The 17,996-nt window shown below is 47.8% G+C and overlaps 1 protein-coding gene and 1 long non-coding RNA gene across 4 annotated transcripts in view; one reads left to right on the forward strand and one right to left on the reverse strand.

Moving 5' to 3' along the window:
- Positions 1 to 2,433: 2,433 nt before the first annotated feature.
- Positions 2,434 to 5,038, reverse strand: LOC118496815. The gene is made up of 2 exons (XR_004899372.1): positions 4,599 to 5,038; positions 2,434 to 3,228 (listed from the first exon to the last, which is right to left on the reverse strand). It is a non-coding gene; the product is annotated as an uncharacterized LOC118496815 (long non-coding RNA).
- Positions 5,039 to 14,164: 9,126 nt separating this feature from the next.
- Positions 14,165 to 17,996, forward strand: part of KIF3B (kinesin family member 3B) — a 40,532-nt gene continuing 36,700 nt past the window's right edge. The window contains exons 1-3 of one of the 3 annotated variants that reach the window (XM_028523887.2): positions 14,166 to 14,283; positions 15,365 to 15,448; positions 17,085 to 17,146. The gene's annotated coding sequence lies outside the window, so the exon portion shown is untranslated. Of the gene's footprint in view, positions 14,284 to 15,364; positions 15,449 to 17,084; positions 17,147 to 17,996 lie in introns of all 3 variants that reach the window. The other 2 variants (XM_028523889.2, XM_028523890.2) reach the window with 2 other exon arrangements.

The following is a 17,996-nucleotide window of genomic DNA, read 5'->3' on the forward strand; positions in this document are numbered from 1 at the left end:
CCCTCTCCACCCAACGTCCCCCACTCCCTCAGGCAATCCCCACACCATTGTTCATGTCTGTGAGTCATGCATATAAGCTCTTTGGCTGCTCCATTTCCTATACTGTACTTTACATCCCCATGGCTATTCTGTAACTACTTGTACTTCTTAATCCCCTCACCTCTTCACCCATTCTCCCCCTCCCCACTCCCATGTGGCAACCTTCCAGTAACTTCTTTTCTCTTGCTTTTAAGAGTCTTTTTTTATCTTTAACCCTTGGCCTTTTAATAACGATCTGTCTTGGAGCGGGCCTCTTTGCATCCATCATAATTGGGACTCTGAGCTTCTTGGACTTGCATGTCTTTTTCCTTCACTAAATTAGGGAAGTTTTCTTTCCTTATTTTTTCAGATAGATTTCCAATTTTTTGTTCTTTCTCCTCTCCTCCTGGCATCCCTATGAGGCAAATGTTGTACTTCTTAAAGTTGTCCCAGAGGCTGATTATACTATCCTCATTTTTTTGGATTTTTTTTCTTCTTGTTCTGTGTGATTGCTTTTTACTTTCTTATGTTCCAAATCGTTGATTTGATTCTTAGCTTCATCCACTCTATTGTTATTACCCTGTAAATTGTTCTTTATTTCAATCACTGTATCCTTTGTTTCTGACTGGATTTTTTTTTCATCTTTCCATGTGCTTTATTGACCATTTGTGTATCTTCTTTAGAGAAATGTCTGTTCAAGCCATTTGCTCATTTTAAAAAAATGTTTTTAATTTTAATTGTTGTTCAACTAGTTTTCTGCCTTTTCCTCCTACCCTAGCCCCCCCAGCAGCCCTCCCCACCTCCCTCCCATTTCCACCCCCCCATTATTGTCCATGTGTCCTTTATACGTGTTCCTGCAAACCCTTCACCCTTTACCCCTGAAATTCACTCCCCTCTTCCCTCTGATCACTGTCAGCCTGTTCTCAATTTCAGTGTTGTTGGTTATGTTTTGCTTGTTTGTTTGTCTTGTTGATTAGGTTCCTGTTAAAGGTGAGATCATATGGTATTTGTCTTGCACTGCCTGGCTTATTTTGCTTAGCATAATGCTTTCCCTGACTGGATCTGTTCTATGCTGTTGAGGTCCTCACTAAGTTCCTTGAGCATCCTTATAACCAGTGTTTTAAACTCTGCATCTGATAGATTGCTTATCTCCACTTTTTTTGTTTTTTTTTTCCTGAGTTTTGATCTGTTCTTTCATTTGGGCCATGTCTCCTCATTTTGGCAGCCTCCCTGTGTTTGTTTCTATGTATTAGGTAGAGCTGCTATGACTCCCTGTCTTGGCAGTATGACCTAATATAGTAGGTGGCCTGTAGGGTCCAGTGGCACAACCTCCCATATCATCCAAGCTGGGTACTCTAGGTGCACCCTTCATGTGGTTTGAGTACACCCTCCTCTTGTAGTTGAAACTTGGTTGCTGTTGGCAGGTCAATGGGAGGGATTTACTTAGGCCAGTCAGCTGCAAGGACTGACTGTGACCACTGACCGCCAACCTCCGCCCTCTGTGGAGGGTCATCTGTGCAGGGGCAGGGTAGTGGTACTCTGATGTCATCTGTAGCTATCCACTGGGTGCGCAGGCTCTGGGGTTTCCCCAGGTGGTTAAGTCCAAGGTCAGCCCCCACCTGTGGTTTGCTCAGAGCACCTTGCCTGAGCTATAAAGCAACCTGAGATGGCTGCTGCTTGTGCTGGGCTTGGAGATTCCCAGGTTGAAGCCAGGCTGCAACTCTACTCTGGCTGCTGCTAGGGCTCACTGAAGACAGCTATGGCTGGTTTTATAGGATTTAGGAGCCGAGGTGAGCCATCCTTAAGGAAAAGCAGCTTGGGTGAGCCTGTAAATTGGGTGGGGCAGAGCCTCTGTGGATCACACAGTATTAGCCAGGTTGATAGAGTCTCAGATTTGGCACCAGTCTATGGGCTCTGTGGGGCGTAGGGCTCAGCAAAGGGACAATGGCCTCTGCTGGCCCTAGTGCCAGACACTTCATTCTCTCCCTGTATACCACTGGTGCCCTTTAAGCTGTCATGCCGGTGCTGGAGCTCAGAGAGAGCAAGTCCAAGTAGGTGAGTCCATGTGTGGGTTCCCCAAGAGGAACTGCTTAGGGCTCTAGCAGCCTCCTCCACCGACTCAATCCCCACTGCTTTCCACAGCCAGGAGTTATGGGGACTTACCTTCCTGGCACTGGGGGGCCTGGTGTGGGTCTGGGACTCCTTGCTCCCCAGATATCCCTCCCAAATTTTTATCCACAGGGGAGTGGGGCCAGCCCATTCCACATCTGCATGCCTCCTCCCAGTCCTGATGGGTGCAGTTTCTTCAATTCCGTAGTTGTCAGACTTCTATTCAACTCGATTCCTAATGCTCCTGAGTTGTAATTTTGATGTGGTAGGACGAAGAGGGGAACCATGTCTGCCTACATCACCATCTTGACTGGAAGTCTCCAAAAACTTTACTGAAAATAAATTCATGCACAAAGTAAAAAATTTAAAAAGTACAGAACAATATATCTGTACAGTGAAAAATAAGTGCCTGTTCCTAGCCCAGAACCCTCCCCAGAGGCAAACATTGCTAACAGTTTCTTGTAAGCCTTCCAGAAATTTCTCATGCCATTCATAAGCATACACCTATGTGTACATTGGTTTAAAAAAAAAACCACACACACAAAATTGTACTGTCTAGCTCTTTTTTCACATAACATACCTTCGAGCTTTTTCCATATCTGATTTGCACGTCTTATTTTTTTTACCCTCCATATTCTGTAGTGTGAATGGACTATAATGTATTCAACATATTGTGAGACATCTAAGTTTGACGTTTCTGTCCACGCTGAGCAAAGCTGCAATGAAGAACCTGGAACAGGCGCTATTTCCCATGTGTGCAGATACATCAGTAAGATATATTTCTGCTGCTGAGATTGGTGGTTTACATGGGTGTGTGCACTTCGAATTTTGACTGGCATGGCTGTTGCCCTCCAGCGAAGCTGTGCTCATTGGTCCCGCCGGGCACAGTGCCTGTTCCCGACACCGTCTGGCTTCCTTGGCTCTTCACGTGGCCTTGGGAGAAGCTGCTGGTCTTGGATCTGGACACTGTGATTTCTGTCCTGATGCAGAGTGTGCTGGCTGTGCACAGCCTCGGAGACCTGGGTTTCAATCCCAGCTCAGCCACTAGCTTCTGTGTGACTCGAACAAGTTATTAGCCTGTTTGGACGTAGGCTTTTACATCTGTAAAAGGAAATAACATCTTCAGTCAAGTTTCCTCTTACTTTAAAGTCAGATCCTAAAGCACAAAGCCGAAATTTATTCTCTGTCTGTCCTAATTTGTTAAACTTGTATGGGACATAACTCCGTTCTACTTGGTCAGGTTGTTGTGGGAATGTAAAGAACTAATACTGCCATTGCATCCACCACATAGTAGATGTTGGATGATTTATAGTATTATTGTTTCATGAAACTGCAAAATCTTTCTCAGGCTCAGTTTCTTCAGCTCAAAACCAGCGGTTGGCATGGGGCTGCCAGAGAGACTCCAAAACCCATGAAATGTTTCACAGCTATTACAACTGTTTAGGAGAGGGGGGATTAAGCTTTACTGGGACTCTGGCAGCCCTGCTAGGCACTGCCTGCTGTGAGCTTCCTTACTTCTCTCCCTGGCTTTCCAGTGTTGTATTCACAGTGAGACCTCTTTCTCTGGCTGTGGTCAGGGAGCAAACAGGAACCCTGAGCGCTTGGCCTGCGGGGGAGATGGGCCGGTGGGAGCAACTCTCCCCGGCCTCTGGATGGAAGATGAGGCCTCTGAGCAGTAGGCCCTGGAGGGAGCCAAGGAGACCAAAGGTGCGTGGGGGGAGGCAGGAAAGACAGTCTTTGCGGCAAGGAAGGCCCTGGCCCTCTCTGAACTCTTTGTCTCCTCTTTGAGTATAAAAGTCCTCTTTGGAGTGGGTGACCGTTTGAAAGGGGCACTAGGTTTGGAGTTCAAAGGCTTGGGTACGAGGCCCAGCTTTATCATTTGTCCAGTGTGGGGTCCCTGGGACTCTCGTCCTCAACTGCGAAATAGGAATGCACACTCAACCGTTGCACCCTTACGCACTGAGTCCCTCCTCCCGTGGAGCTTGCTCTCGAGTGGGAGAGAACAGATGAGAAATAAATACATAATGTGCAAGGGGTGATCACGACTATGAGAGACAGTGACTGGGGTGGCCAGGCAAGGCCTCGATATGCAGACGACATCTGAGCAGAGACCTGCAGGAGGTGAATGAGAAAGCCGTCTGGGAATGGGCATTCCAGGGAGAAGGAATGGCAAGCACAGGAGGGCTGGCGTGGAGGTTAGCCTAGTGCATTTGAAGGACTAGGAGTAGGGGTAGGGGCTGAAGTGTGAGAGGGAGCAGTGTTGTCTCATAAACTGAAGGGTCGCGTGTTCAATTCCTGGTCAGGGCACACACCTGGGCTGCAGGTTTGGTCCCCAGTCAGGGCGTGTGTGAGAGGCAACTAACTGATGTTTGTCTCTCACATCAATGTTTCTCTCCTTCTCTCTCCCTCCCTTCCCCTCTCTCTAAAATCAATAAGCATGTGCTCAGGTGAAGATTAAAAAAAATAGTCACATATTTCTTCGACCTTCTGTGTGGGTCAGGGGTTTGGGAGCAGCTTGCCTGGGCAGTTCTGGTCTCCCGCAAGGTCAAAGTCAGGTAGTGGCCAGGGCTGAAGGCAGCCCTTCATCTGAAGGTCTGACTGCGGTCGGAGGCTCCATTTCCAAGGTGGCTGGCAAGTTGGGGTTGGTTCTTGGTGGGAGGCCTCAGCTCCTCTCACAGGATTGTGGGTGACCTCACAACTCTGGGGCTGGCTGCCCCAAGAGCAAGTGACTTGAGAGACCAAGACAGAAGCTGTGCTGTACTCTATGACCTAGCCTCAGGAGTCATGCACCCTCACTTCTGCCTTTTTTCTGGCTCACGCTGGCCAGCCCTATTCAGTGTGAGAGGGGACTGCGCAAGGGCATGGGTATGAGGAGGTGAGGATCACCGTGGGCCGTCCTGGAAGGTGGCTACCCACGTTTTTTTGTTTGCCTGTTTTAATGAACATGCAGTACATTTTTTTGGTCTGTAGCTCTATGAACTTTAACACGTGTAGATTTGCGTAACCACCACCACAAACAGGATACAGAACAGTTCATCAACTCTCAAAAAACCCTCATGTTTCCCTTTGTAGTGACACACTCTTCCCGCCCTTCGCCTGCGGTATCTGCCAATTTCTCACTATAGTTGTGTCTTTCTGAGGATGTCACGTACATGAAATCATGTGGTATGCCACCTTTTGAAATGGGCTTCTTTCACGCAGATTAATGTCACCAGGACTCATCTAGGTGGTTGCAGGTATCAACAACCCGTTCCTTTTTATATCCTGTATCGATACACTGAAGTTTGTTTATGTGTTTGCCTGTTAAAGGGGTTATTTCCTACTGGGGAGAATCACAAACAGAACTGCTGTGAACATTAGTGTATTCTTTCTCTTGCAGTGTCCGCTACTGGGATGATATGCGTGTTAGATTTTTTCAATATTGTGCCACAAGTCCTTTGTACCTTTGTTGTTGTTGTTGTTGTTGTTGTTGTTTAGATTTTCTCTGTTGTTCAGATTGGGTGCTTTCTATTGATCTGCCTTCAAGTTCAGAGATTCTTTCCTGCGACATCTCCATTTTACTGTTTAGCCCATCCATGTAGTTTTTAAAAACATTTCAGTTACTGTATTTTTCAGTTCAAAAATTTCCGTTTGGTATGTGTCTATCTTCTATTTAGGAAAAAGCTGAGGAAATCTCAGAGGCTTCATCCTTACTTGGAGTATTTTTTAGAAATCTTGGTAAAACACGACGGCACAAAATCTACCATTTAAATCCACTTTAAGTGCGCAGTTCGGGGGCACTACACACAGCCACATCGTGGCAAGCCGTCACCACGTCTGTCTCCAGAGTTTCTCTTCTCTCCAAACCAAAACTCCATACCCAGTAAACACTAACTCCCATTCTCTCCTTGGAGTGTTGTTTTTAAAGATTTTATTTATTAATTTTTAGAGAAGGGGGAAAGGAGGGAGAAAAAGAGGGAGAGAAACATCAGTGGTTACCTCTCAAGTGCTCCCCACTGGGGACCTGGCCCACAACCCAGCCATGTGCCCTGAACAGGAATCGAACCAGCGACCCTTCAGTTCACAGCAGACAATCCACTGAGCCACACCAGCCAGGGCTGCTTGGAGTATTTTTATCACTGCTACTTGAAAGTCTTTTTCAAATCATTCCAGTATCTTTGATGTAGGTGTCTTCATTGTCATTTCCCATGTGAGCTGAGGTTTTCCTGCTTCTTTGTAGGGTAAGTCATTTGTCCTGGACTTTTTTTTTTTTTTAAATATTATGCTAAGAACTCTGGGTCTCATTTAAATCCACAGAGAAATACTGCTCTTTCTCTCTTAGCAGGCAATTGGCAAAATGGGTTCAGGTTGCAAACTCCACCTGCCTTCTGTGGGTTCCAATGTCAGTCCTGTTTGCAAATGCCCTGCGATGCCATGGGCGTCCACCCTGTGCGCATGTCACACAGGGGTCAGTCTGGAACTCTTGCAGTGGCCGGCTCCTTATTCCTCTAAGCGGTTTAGGGTGGATCTACTCATGTACCACTGCGGGAGAGCCCAGGAGTCCATAAATAACCTTGTGGGCTGCTTTCCCTAACTTCCCTCCCAGAGATTTCCCTGGGACTTTCTGGTTCCCTGAGGCTTTATTTACCCTACTCTGACACGAATTTCCCACAACTGCAGCCATGCCTGGGGCCAAAACAACAGGGGCTCATCCCACAGCTCTTCCAGTTAGAGAGGAAGGTGGTTCTTCCTCATAGTTTCAGGCTCCTGTAGGCACCTGCCACCACCTCTGCCACCGTGGGACAGCCTGGGGGCTAACACACAAGACAACAGACAAAAGAGAAGAAAGAGGGATCCCCCAGTATCTCTGAGTGCTAAGAGACCTCTTTCCAGCTTTCCAGAACCAGACTAGAGGGTTTCTCCTGTTCACGCTGATGCACACTTCCAGGTTCAGGGCTGCACTGAGACCAGACCGGGGACTATCAGAGGAAAAAACGAAGTGAAAACTCACTTCCAGATTGGTAGTACCTCAACTACCATTCTTCCCTAGTCTGCCTGCTACCGTTGACTTTTCAGGGGCCTCAATTAGCTGCTCTATGCCTTCTATCCAGAGTTTGGAGCTGCATTCAGCAGCAGAGGCGGGGTGGAGACTGCTTACTCCATCTTAGGAAAATGGGAAGCACCACCCCAGGTTTCCCATCCATCCCTCAGTCTCTCTGGAGGGTGGAGGGGGGACAGTCGACTGCCGGGGGGTCAGGTTGGAAGCAAGGAGGCCTATGATGTTTGGGGGTTGAGTCTAAAAGATAGGTGATTGTGTCCTGGCTGGGTGGCTCAGTTGATTGGAACATCACCCTGTGCCCCAAGGGGTTGCAGGTTTGATTCCCATTCAGGGCACATAGCTTGGTTGCATATTTGGTCCTGGGTGCACGAGGGGGGCAACTGATCCATGTTTCTCTCTCACATTGATGTTTCTCTCTCTTATTCCCTTCCTCTCTCTCTAAAAATTTAATCCATAAATATATCCTTTGATGCAGATAACAACAACAACAAAAAAGGTGATTGTTTCCTAAAGGGTGGGTTGGGGCAGAGCGTTCAGGGTGGAGGGGTCTGCATGAGCGAAGTCCTGGAAGGGTACCAGAGAAGATTGGGGAGTCCGGGGTGAGGGGTGCAAGGCTGGGGCAGGATGGAGGGTGAGTACTACGGGAGGGGAGGCTGGGTACTAGGCTGGAACTCCATGTTCAGAGGCAAGTGGTTGATTTCTGATTTGTATGGGTCAAAGAAAAAGGCCAGGTAATGTTTTCCACTAGTGTGTGAGGAGGGGAAGCCCCCACCCCCAGACCTGTGACAGGATGTGGGGATGCTCGTGGGCGTCTGAGGCTTTGGCAGGGAAAGGTAGCGACCAGGTTCAAAAAGGCCAATGGCCCAGTTCCTGTAGAGAAAGAAGGGCACGGTTTTATGGCTACAGCCTTTCTTGGGTCTGACCATCTAGGAGAGGGGCCATGGGCTGGTCCACTTCTATACCCAAGATAGTAAATCTAACACTTCCCAAGGGTTTTCTGTAAATTAGGGGGAGAAGTGAGAGCAGCTGGGGGACTACGTCAAAGAGCTTTCATTATATTCTTTAAAAAAATTTTCAAACCATGTGTATTTGAATAAATGATCCCAAAATGCAGAAGCTAAAAACATACATTGATTACCTCATGCAGTTTCTGAGAGTCAGGAATCTGGAATCAGCTTAGCTGGGAGGTTCCAGCTCAACGTCTTTCAGGAGGCTACCCTCTGTGGCCAGGGCTGCCGTCCCCTGAAGGCTGGACTGGGGCTGGAGGGCCTGCTCTCAGGATGGCCCCTTTGCGTGGCCGTTGGCAGGAGGCTTCGGTCATTCCCCGTGTGGGCATCTCCACAGGGCAGCTCCTGACATGGCAGCTGTTTTCCCCATAACAAGGGACCTGAGAGAGCGAGAGACCCAGGTGGAAGTTGCAGTGTCTTTTATATATAACCTGATCTCAGAAGCGGCATACCAAAATTTCTGCCGTTATCCTATCAGTGATTGAGATATCATGACTTACAAAAATATGTCCATTTGGCCACTCAGATGACCAAAATATATTTCTCAGGTATATTTGGTCTTTGGCCACAGTGGCTGGCTCAAAGCTCCTAAAACCCTTGAAATTTCCTGAGGGATAGGACCAATGGGAGTATCTTTTTTTTTAAAGATTTTATTTATTTATTTTTTTTAGAGAGGGAAGGGAGGGAGAAAGAGAGAGAGAGAAACATCGATGTGCGGTTGCTGGGGGTCATGGCCTGAAACCCAGGCATGTACCCTGACTGGGAATCAAACCTGTGACACTTTGGTGCCTGCGCTCAATCCACTGAGCTATGTACGCCAGCCAGGGCTGGGAGTATCTTTTGATATAATATTTGCTTTCTTGCCCTCAGTTTCTGAAAGCCCTTTGGAGCCATAAAGATGAAATGGGTGTCCTGACGTTCATAACAAGCCCCTTCTCACGTTCATATTACGGAAAGGTGATTTTCGGGAAGTACCTTAGGATGGGGGCTTGTTGCCAGGGGAACCAACCATGAATAGGGGCTGGAACTTTTGATCCCACCCCCTGATTTCTGGGAGGGGAGAGAGGGCTAGAGGTTGAATCAATCACCAATGGCTGATGAGTTAATCAATCATGCCTATGTAATGAATCCTCCACAAAATCCCAGCAGGAGGGGGTTCAGAGTGCTTCTGGTTCGGGGAACCAGAGTCATTCCGTGTGCCACCTTGCAGGGCCCCAAGCTCCGTGAGGACACAAGTACCTTTACTTGGGACCTTGCTTCATTACTTCATCTGGCTGTGGATTCATGTCCTTTAATATCCTTTGTAATAAATCGATAATCTAATGAGTAAACGTTTTCCTAAGTTCTGTGATCTGTTCTAGCGAATTATGGAACCTGAGGAGAGGGTCGTTGGAACCTCCCACTAGCAGCATGTGAAGTGGAGGGTGGCTTCGTGGGACCGAGCCCTTTCCCTGTGGCATCTGACTCTGTCTCTGGGTAGACAGTGTCACAGTTGAGTTGAGTTATTGGACATCTCTTGATATTTGAGAGTTGCTTGTTAATGTAAAGAAGCATCCATATACACACCCCTTGAAACTGGGTTCAGGAACCCTTTCACTCACATAAGCCATTGCTGGTTCAGTGTGAGAGGGGCCTGTACAAGGCTTTGAATACGGTGGGGGCCACTGAGGGTCATTGAGGGTCATCTTGGAAGCTGGCCACTGAAGAACATGAAAGGATTGCCAATCCTAGTTATTTTGTAAATTTAAAGAGATCGCTGAGAAATATTACTAGTAGAAATAAGCAAGTTGTCCTTTTCTAGAATCTCAAATAAAAATGGAACCCAAAGCCTGTATATTTCTATTATACACACACATGTAAATATATAGGAAAAGGTCTGAAAGAACACACTTCATTCCATTTCTTCCCATTTCCTGGGGAGGAAATGGAAGGAAGTGCTATGAAAGGAAACTAACCACTTTTGTACTATATTTTCTTTATGGTTTGCATCCTTGGGTCACTGTTCTCATTTGCTGTTGCTAGATGGCAAACCACTTCAAACTTAGTGGTATGAAGCAACACTCTTTTTATTCTGCTCACAGATTCAGTGAGTTGGGGGTTTGGACAGGACACGGTGGAACTGATTTGTCTCTGCTCCATGATGTCTGGGACCTGACCTGGGGGACTAAAATAGGGGGGGTCCCTACGCCTGTGGCACCCTGGGGCAGAGAGGGCCATTGACTAGAACGCCTACAAACGGCCAAGACTGTGTCTTGGTCTTCCTCACAGCATGGAAGCTATGCTCCAAGACCAAGTGTCCCAGGAGGAAGGGTCTGGAAAGAGGACCAGGCAGAGCTGCATGGTTTTTAATGACCCAGTAGCTGAAGTCACATAGCATCATGTCCGCCATAGTCTATTGGTTAAATCAGCCTATTCGGATCTGAGGAAAGAATACATAAATTCTCCCTCCTAGTGGGAGGGGTGTCAAGGAACCTGTGGTCATTTAAAATCACAGTTAGTTATATGATGTTAAAATCTATTTTAAATAAAGAATGGGAAATAAAGTTTGAGGCTGCCTTTCCTGGGACAGGGGATCGGGAGCACCAAGGCACACGCGCATAGTGGCTGCCTCCCAGTCTCTTAGGTCCTTCTGTCCTTTTTTTTTTTTTTTTATTCCTTACCTGAGGACATTTTTTTCACTGCTCTGAGAGAGAAAAGAAGGGAGAGAGAGAAACATTGACTGGTTGCCTCCCATATGCCCTCAGATTGGGGACCGAACCCACAACCTTTTGGTTACAGGACTACACTCCAACCAACTGAGCCACACTGGCCAGGGCGGTCCTTCTGTTCTTTATCTCCTGGAGCCTGACTGTCTCAGGGAAGCTGAGATAACTTGGCAGTTACAACTTATAGATATATTCTTGTTTCTTTTCTTTACCTGGAGCCAAGCCCTTTATGGAAATACTTACTTATGGGTTTATTTGTTCCCCATGCCTTGCTCCAAAAAGGGCTTGTAGAAGCTAACAAGAATTTATACAGCATAATCATATGATTAAAAAATATATACATAGATCAAGGAACCACAGTGAAGGGCAAATTGAAGTAGTAAATTGAGATCAGAGGGGAAGTTTGTCGTTAATAATACATACTGTAAAGTCTTAAGTAAATATTTGGCACTGCAGGGCTGGAAAGGATTGCAAATGTTATCTGATCCAGTTCCCTAACTGCCTCTTGAAATCCCCTTCCAACACCCCATTAGCCAGCTAGTCTCAATTTGCACATCTTCAGTGATGGGGATCTCACTGCATTGCAAGGCACTCTTAACTGTTAGAAGTCGTGGACCCAGGAATCAAAACTCCAATGCTTCCAAGGGCCATGGAGGCAAGAAAAACGCACGAGCCAGGTTGGTGTGGAGCTGTGAAGAATGAGGTAAAGTGAAACGCGCACGCCCAGTTCAACAGGGGCAACTGCTGCTCCCAGACAATCCTTGCCACATGGTAACCCCCAACTCTTATTTCAAGAGAAACCGGAAATCCCAATGTACATGGGGAATCTTCTGGTTTTTAGATGTTGGCAATTAACCCTCCATTTTATAAAACATAGCAGGCCAAACAAAACAGAACTGGCGTTAGATGCTGCTCACGGACCACCAGTTTGGGAGCCCAGAAGATACCAAAGTCATGGGCTTTGAAGTTGAATTAGAACAGAGACTCTGTCTCTGCCAAGTACTCACTGGGTAATTATTTAGAGCCTCAGTTCTCCTCTGGGAAATGGGGATAATAGTAGTTTTGATCTCTTAAAGGGGTAGCTATGTGATAAGTAAGATAGTGCGGCACACATGACGCACCAATAAATACAGCGCTGTAAGTAAAGAAATAATTTACAAATTAACAATGGACTCATTTATAAATAATATATGCCGTGTTAAATAAATGCAATAAATAAAATAACACCTATCACGAGGACCCCTCTGGGGCTTCCGTCCACTAATTCCAGCTCTGCCTCTGAAGGTAACTTTTGAAGAGTGGTTGAGGTACATTCCAAGACTAGTGGCACTTTGTTTTTAATCGGTACAAGTGCAGGTTACACTGTCCCCTTAGGTGCCAGAACATACAGGCAAAACTGAGCTAGCTGACAGAGGGAGCCTGCAGGATCTTGCTTTTGGATAGGGGCTGATGAACAGACACACGTCGTGCATTCGTGGAGAGAGGGGTCCAGGGAGAGGGAGCATTCCAGGTGGGGAGACCCCCTGCCACAAAGGCACAGAAAGTCTGGAAGGCTCATGGAGCCCAGCCAGGGAGAAAAGGGAAATACCAGACAGCCAACTAAGAGGCAGACCTGTGTGGGCAGGAGGAGCCTCCAGCCTATGCCTCTGGGTGATACGCAGCTATCAGAGGGTTGCGGATGGGTACAGGGACAACCAAAAATTATTCTCGCCACCAGTCACTGATGTGCTGAACATGCTCCCACAGGCCACACCTCAAGCCAAAGTTGTGAGTTTGTGTTTCCTCTTCATGAGTCTGGGAGCCTCTGGAGAGATGGAGAAGAGATTTTTCTGTCTTCCTGCTCTAGAGACACACCCAATATTTGCAGAGCAGTTGAGAGAGATGAAGAGACTGAACTGGGGCCACCTGACTGCAGGCAGAGGTGACAGCATGGGCCCTGGATTCAGGTGGTGGTGACGTAGCCTTGGCCAGTTCTTCCATCTGTAGGGTGGGGATGCTAACAGTACCTTCATGATCAGTGATTGTAATGTAACTCACTGTAAGTGCTCCACAATGCTCCTCCTGTAATTTTCCACTCTCCCACGGCCTTCCTCTTGGTCTCCTTACCCTAGGGCCACCACCTTACACCTGTGGAATATCTGTCCCCTTCGCACACCTGTGTGCTCTCTCTCTCTTTTTGTCCCCCCATTACACTTTCCTACTGGTCAGGAATGTGCCTTTGAATTTCTTTACTCCTGGTCTGCAGATAAACCACCCTGAACCTGTCTGATCGTGTCTGCATTCCTTCCCTTTCAGTCCTCCTTGGAAAAAGCCAAAAGGTCAAGAGCTCGCTCATGGCTGATAAATGGCAGAGTTGGATCTCAAATCCAGACCTGACTGTCTCTTAAGTTCATGAACTTTGAAACCACACTGTACTTCCTGGGCCCAATAATACTCACTGGCTGTGAGAAAGCAACTGTCTTACCTAAGACCCCACAGCCATTAGTGGCAGAGTGGAGACCCAAACCCAGATCTGCCTGGATCCCTTAGCCCACACTCCCCAACCCCCACAAGGAATCCTCAGTTGCCCTTTAGTGTAATTACTGTGCCGCTCCAACATGGCTATTTCCCTACATTCCACTCTGTTTCACCACATTATTGACTCTCCCACAAGAATTCTTTGAGGTCATCCAGCAGGATTCATGCCCAATTTGTGGATGAAGAAACTGAGGCTCCAAGAGGAAAAGCGACTTGTCAAGGGCGGTAAGAGTTGGCAGATATTAAAGGCACTCTAGAGGTGACAGGAGCCCACCTGGCCTGGTGTGATGGTACTGCCGGTGGGAAAAGGTGGATAGACAGGAGCAATATTTGAGAGGTAGACTAAGGGATATGCTGACAATGTACTGACTGATTGGATGTGGGGGTGAGGGAGAGGGAAGGGACAAGAATGATTCCCAAGTTTTTGGCTTGACTGACCGCGTGGCCCCTAAACGGGATCTCAGTGGCAGTTGAGACCTAAGTCGGATAATTGATGTGAATGCGCTTTAGGAAAGGCTGAAGTCGTGTGCTTGGACCACGGCAGTGCGCTCCACTTTACAGATGGGGAAACTGAGTCACTGGGGGAATCAGGTCACATCGCTCTCTCCTCACAGTCCTTAGATGAATGAAAGACGAAGGCATGTGGGGCACGTTCTAGGAGCCAATACCGAGCCTGCCTTGCCTCGCCGCTTTCGCTGTCTACTGTTCGTATCCCAATAAAGTTATTGAAGTTGACACTGGTTGCTAAGGAAGTGGGTCGCCGAGCCGGGTTGCTAAGGAAGTGAGCGGCCGTGGTCTCTCCCCATCCGGGGCAGCCGGGAATGGCTGAGCCCGGGGTTCGCTGCCGTCCCCCGCCGCCACCACCACCCGCTTTCGGTTGCCGCCGCAGGTGAGTCGCGGAGGAGCCCAGGAGTCCGAGGGGCAGGGCCGGCCCCTCCTGCCACCTGGGATATTCCCAGAGGCTCGCGCTGGCGCTGCCGCCGCCGCTGCCTGGCTTCACTACTCCCCGAGCGGGAGCATCCTCTGCTCTGCCTCCCGGGCATCCTCCCGCTGTCCGGGCGGCCGCGCCCCTCCTTCCCCGGCAGTAGGTGTGGCCAGACCCCGCAGCGAGGGGTCAGGGTCCACCTGTGGGTCTGGGGCTGTCGTCAGGGACCCAGCTTTGGAGGGAGGCCGGGAAGCGAAAGCCTGTGGTCCGAACCTTGGCGCAGCCCCAGCTCACTCTGTGACCTTGGGCAAATCCCCTTCTCCTCTGTGGCCTCAGTTGACCTTTTTGGCCAAGAATTTCCTAACAACTGCTACTCAGAGTGGTTAAGATGTTGAGGTGTGTATGTTGAAAGTGCCCTAAATGGGGAGAGGGAGAATTCTTCGGACACCCTAGCATGAGGGCCAAGTGTCCAGTTTGAAGTCTGAGTGTTTGAGTTTGACACTCTGCATTTCCACTTAGTAATTGTGTGGCCTTGGGCAAGTTAATCGCTGAACCTCTTATCTGTAAAATGTGTTAATGAACCACTGTGGGAAGCCAGTGAGACAGAGTACCTCAAGTAGCTTGGCACATAGTAAGTTCTCAACAAGCTATTAGGAGGCCCATGGGTTGGTTTGGGCAAGGCTTCCAGGAGATGACTTTGAAACAGGTAAGAGGTGGATTTATGGAGTGCCAGCTCCTATGGTATTGCTCCCACCGTTGTTGACATCCCCCATTCCCAGTTTTACGTCTCCATTCTGCTCAGAGCAAGGAAGGTGATGAGGACTTCTGCAGGTAGCCCTGATGCGGGAAGGTTAAGTCCTTGTAGATGGCCATGGTTATGGTCTTATTTGCTACCTGAGTCTTATTGACTCTTCCAGAAGAAAAAGGCTATCTTATGTCTTTTGGAAAATGCTTAACGTGTAATACCTATTTACAAGTATGATTATGAACTTAATCTTCACATAGACTTTACCAGGTAGGTGGTGATGTTATTTCCATTTCACAGATGAGGAAACTGAGGCTCAGAAAAGTGAAAGACTTGCCTAAGAATCTTATACCTATTGAATGATGGAGCAGGACACGTTTCCAGGTAAATCCTGTATTTCCTCCCCCATACCCTGATGTCTCTGATTTCTCAGCAGGAACTATTACCAAGCCACATGGGTATTCTTTTGTTACTCTAACTGCTATGGCTAGAGGCTTGCCTGTCAGTGGCAGGGTAATGAGATCTTACATAAAGTTTCATTTAAATAGATACCATCCAAAGTGTGAACCTCAAAGAGGGCTGGAACGTTCAAAAGGGGCTTTGTCTGTCCCTCAGGCTCCTCCTCTTTCATGAGAGGAGCAGCTAGATGGTATCTGTAGGCCCTTTCGGTGCTGTTCCACAATTCCAATTTGCATGCTGTGGTTTAAAGCATAGCATCAGGCTGCCTGGGTTCAGACCTTGGCACTGCCACTTCCAAGCTGTGTGCCACGGAGTGACTTACCTCTTTGTGCTGCAGTGTCCTTATCTGTAAAATGGGAATGATAGTATCCACCCCGTAGGGCTACTGGAGGAATGTAGTTGAGTCTAATACAGGTGAAATGCCTGGCAATGTTGGTAAATGTTAGCTATTGTTATGTAGGCTTAATGTAGTACCTGTGTATTCTACTTTTGATTGGTGAATGAATAAATTAAAGTATGTGCTGGTAATACCAGCTCTGGTCAACCTCACGAGGTCGCTGCAAGCTTGAAACAGTGGCTGTCACAGCATTATACAGATGTCAGTATTATTATAGGGTTGTCCCAGAAACCTGCCATCCTGTGCCGGGCTGGAGTTGCAGAGGAAGATCACAGGTGCTGTAGGGTGCCATCCTGGATTGGTAGCTTGACTTCCAATTCAGTCAGTGTTTACTTGATCCCCCCATGCCAAGCACTGTGGAGGATGTGGAGATCAGCCCCGTGTCCCTGTACTTCAGTGACCTCAGAGCTTAAATTGCAAGTGACTAGCATTTGAAATGATTTGACTTCTTTTGTATTTTAAAGGTTTTATTTATTGATTTTTAGAGAGAGGGGAATGGAGGGAGAAAGTGAGGGTGAGACACGTTGATGTGAAAGAGAAATATTGGTCAGCTGCCTCTCGCACACGCCCCAGCCGGCCCCTGGGCCTAAACCCAGGCATGTGCTCTGACCAGGAATTAAACTGGTGACCTTTCGTTTCGTGGGATGACACCCAAAGCCACTGAGCCACACCACTCTGAGCAGTCTGACTTCTTTAAATGACTTCATCTCTTGTACTTGCCCTGACTGCAGAGTAAAGCCGATTCAGATCCCTTGTGTCCCTGGGCTTCTGTTGGGTGCCTGGATAAGAAGCCTCAGTTTCCTCTCTAAGCCATTTTATCCACTGACGTATGAGTCCCTAACAAAGAGCCTTCTCTTGTGCTGGTTAATAATATAATGCTCTGTTGCCCAGGCTGGGTGGCTCTGTGGGATGGAATGCTGTCCCCTACACCAAAAGGTTGCAGGTTCGATTCCTGGTCAGGGCATGAACTGGGGGCAACTGGTTGATGTTTCCCTCCCATTGAGGTTTCTCTCTTTTTCTCTCTGCCCCGCTTCCCCTCTCTCTAAAATCAATAAAAATATATCCTTGGGTGAGGATTAAAAAAATAAATACAATGCTCTGTTTATGATGCCTAATGGTTTACAAAAATGCTTAAACATGCCTTTACTCATTTGGTCTTATCAGTAACCCAGCAAGGAGGATAAGGTGCAGATTGAGATCCCCATTTCACAGTCAAAGGACAGGAGGTAAGAAAAAACACGCTGCCCTGGCTGGTGTGGCTCAGTGGATGGAGTACTGGCCTGAGAACTGAAAGGCCGCCTGTTTGATTCCCCATCAGGCCACGTGCCTGGGTTGCAGGCTAGCCCCCAGTTGGGAGCATGTGAGAAGCAACTGATTGATGTTTCTCTCACACTCTGATGTTTCTTTCCTTCTCTTTCTCCCTCCCTTCCCCATCTCTCTAATAAATAAGTACATCTTTAAAAAGAAAAAAAAAGAAAGCAAGAAAAGACATGCTGCTAGAAAGTGACCCATTTCACATTGTAGTCCAAGTCTTTGGACTTCAAGGTCAGTATTCTGGCCCCTACGCTGCCTCAGTTTCATTCACTCAACATTTGCTGAGCACCTGGTGCGTGTCAGGCCCTGTTCTAGCCTGGGGATGCGACGGTAGCAAGATCGCAGAAGTCCTTGCTCTCATGCAGCCTACATTCTAGTAGGGGCAGCAGCAGAAGAAGCCAGTAAATGAACAAGGTCATTTGGACAGGAATAGGTACTGTGCAAACAATACAATAGGGATGTCATATAGAGTAACTTCTCGAAGAGGTTGGGGGGGGCTGCTATTTTAATTGGGTGGTCAGAGAAGGCCTCTCTAAAGTGGTGACATTTTTGCTGAGGTTTACCGCCAGGAAGGGCCCAACTGTTTGAAAATGTAGCAGGAAGAACTGCAAGGGTAAAGACTCTGAACTGGGAACAAGCTTGGTAAGCTCTGGGAGCTGGAAGAAGGCTCTGAGTAGCTGGAGCAGGTGAGCGGGGAGTACATGTGGGAGAATGAGGAGGTGGGCCAGTGTCCGGGCCGGGGCCCTGTAGGCTAGATGAAAA

Source organism: Phyllostomus discolor, chromosome 9, assembly GCF_004126475.2.
Source record: "Phyllostomus discolor isolate MPI-MPIP mPhyDis1 chromosome 9, mPhyDis1.pri.v3, whole genome shotgun sequence".
Taxonomy (NCBI): Eukaryota; Metazoa; Chordata; class Mammalia; order Chiroptera; family Phyllostomidae; genus Phyllostomus; species Phyllostomus discolor.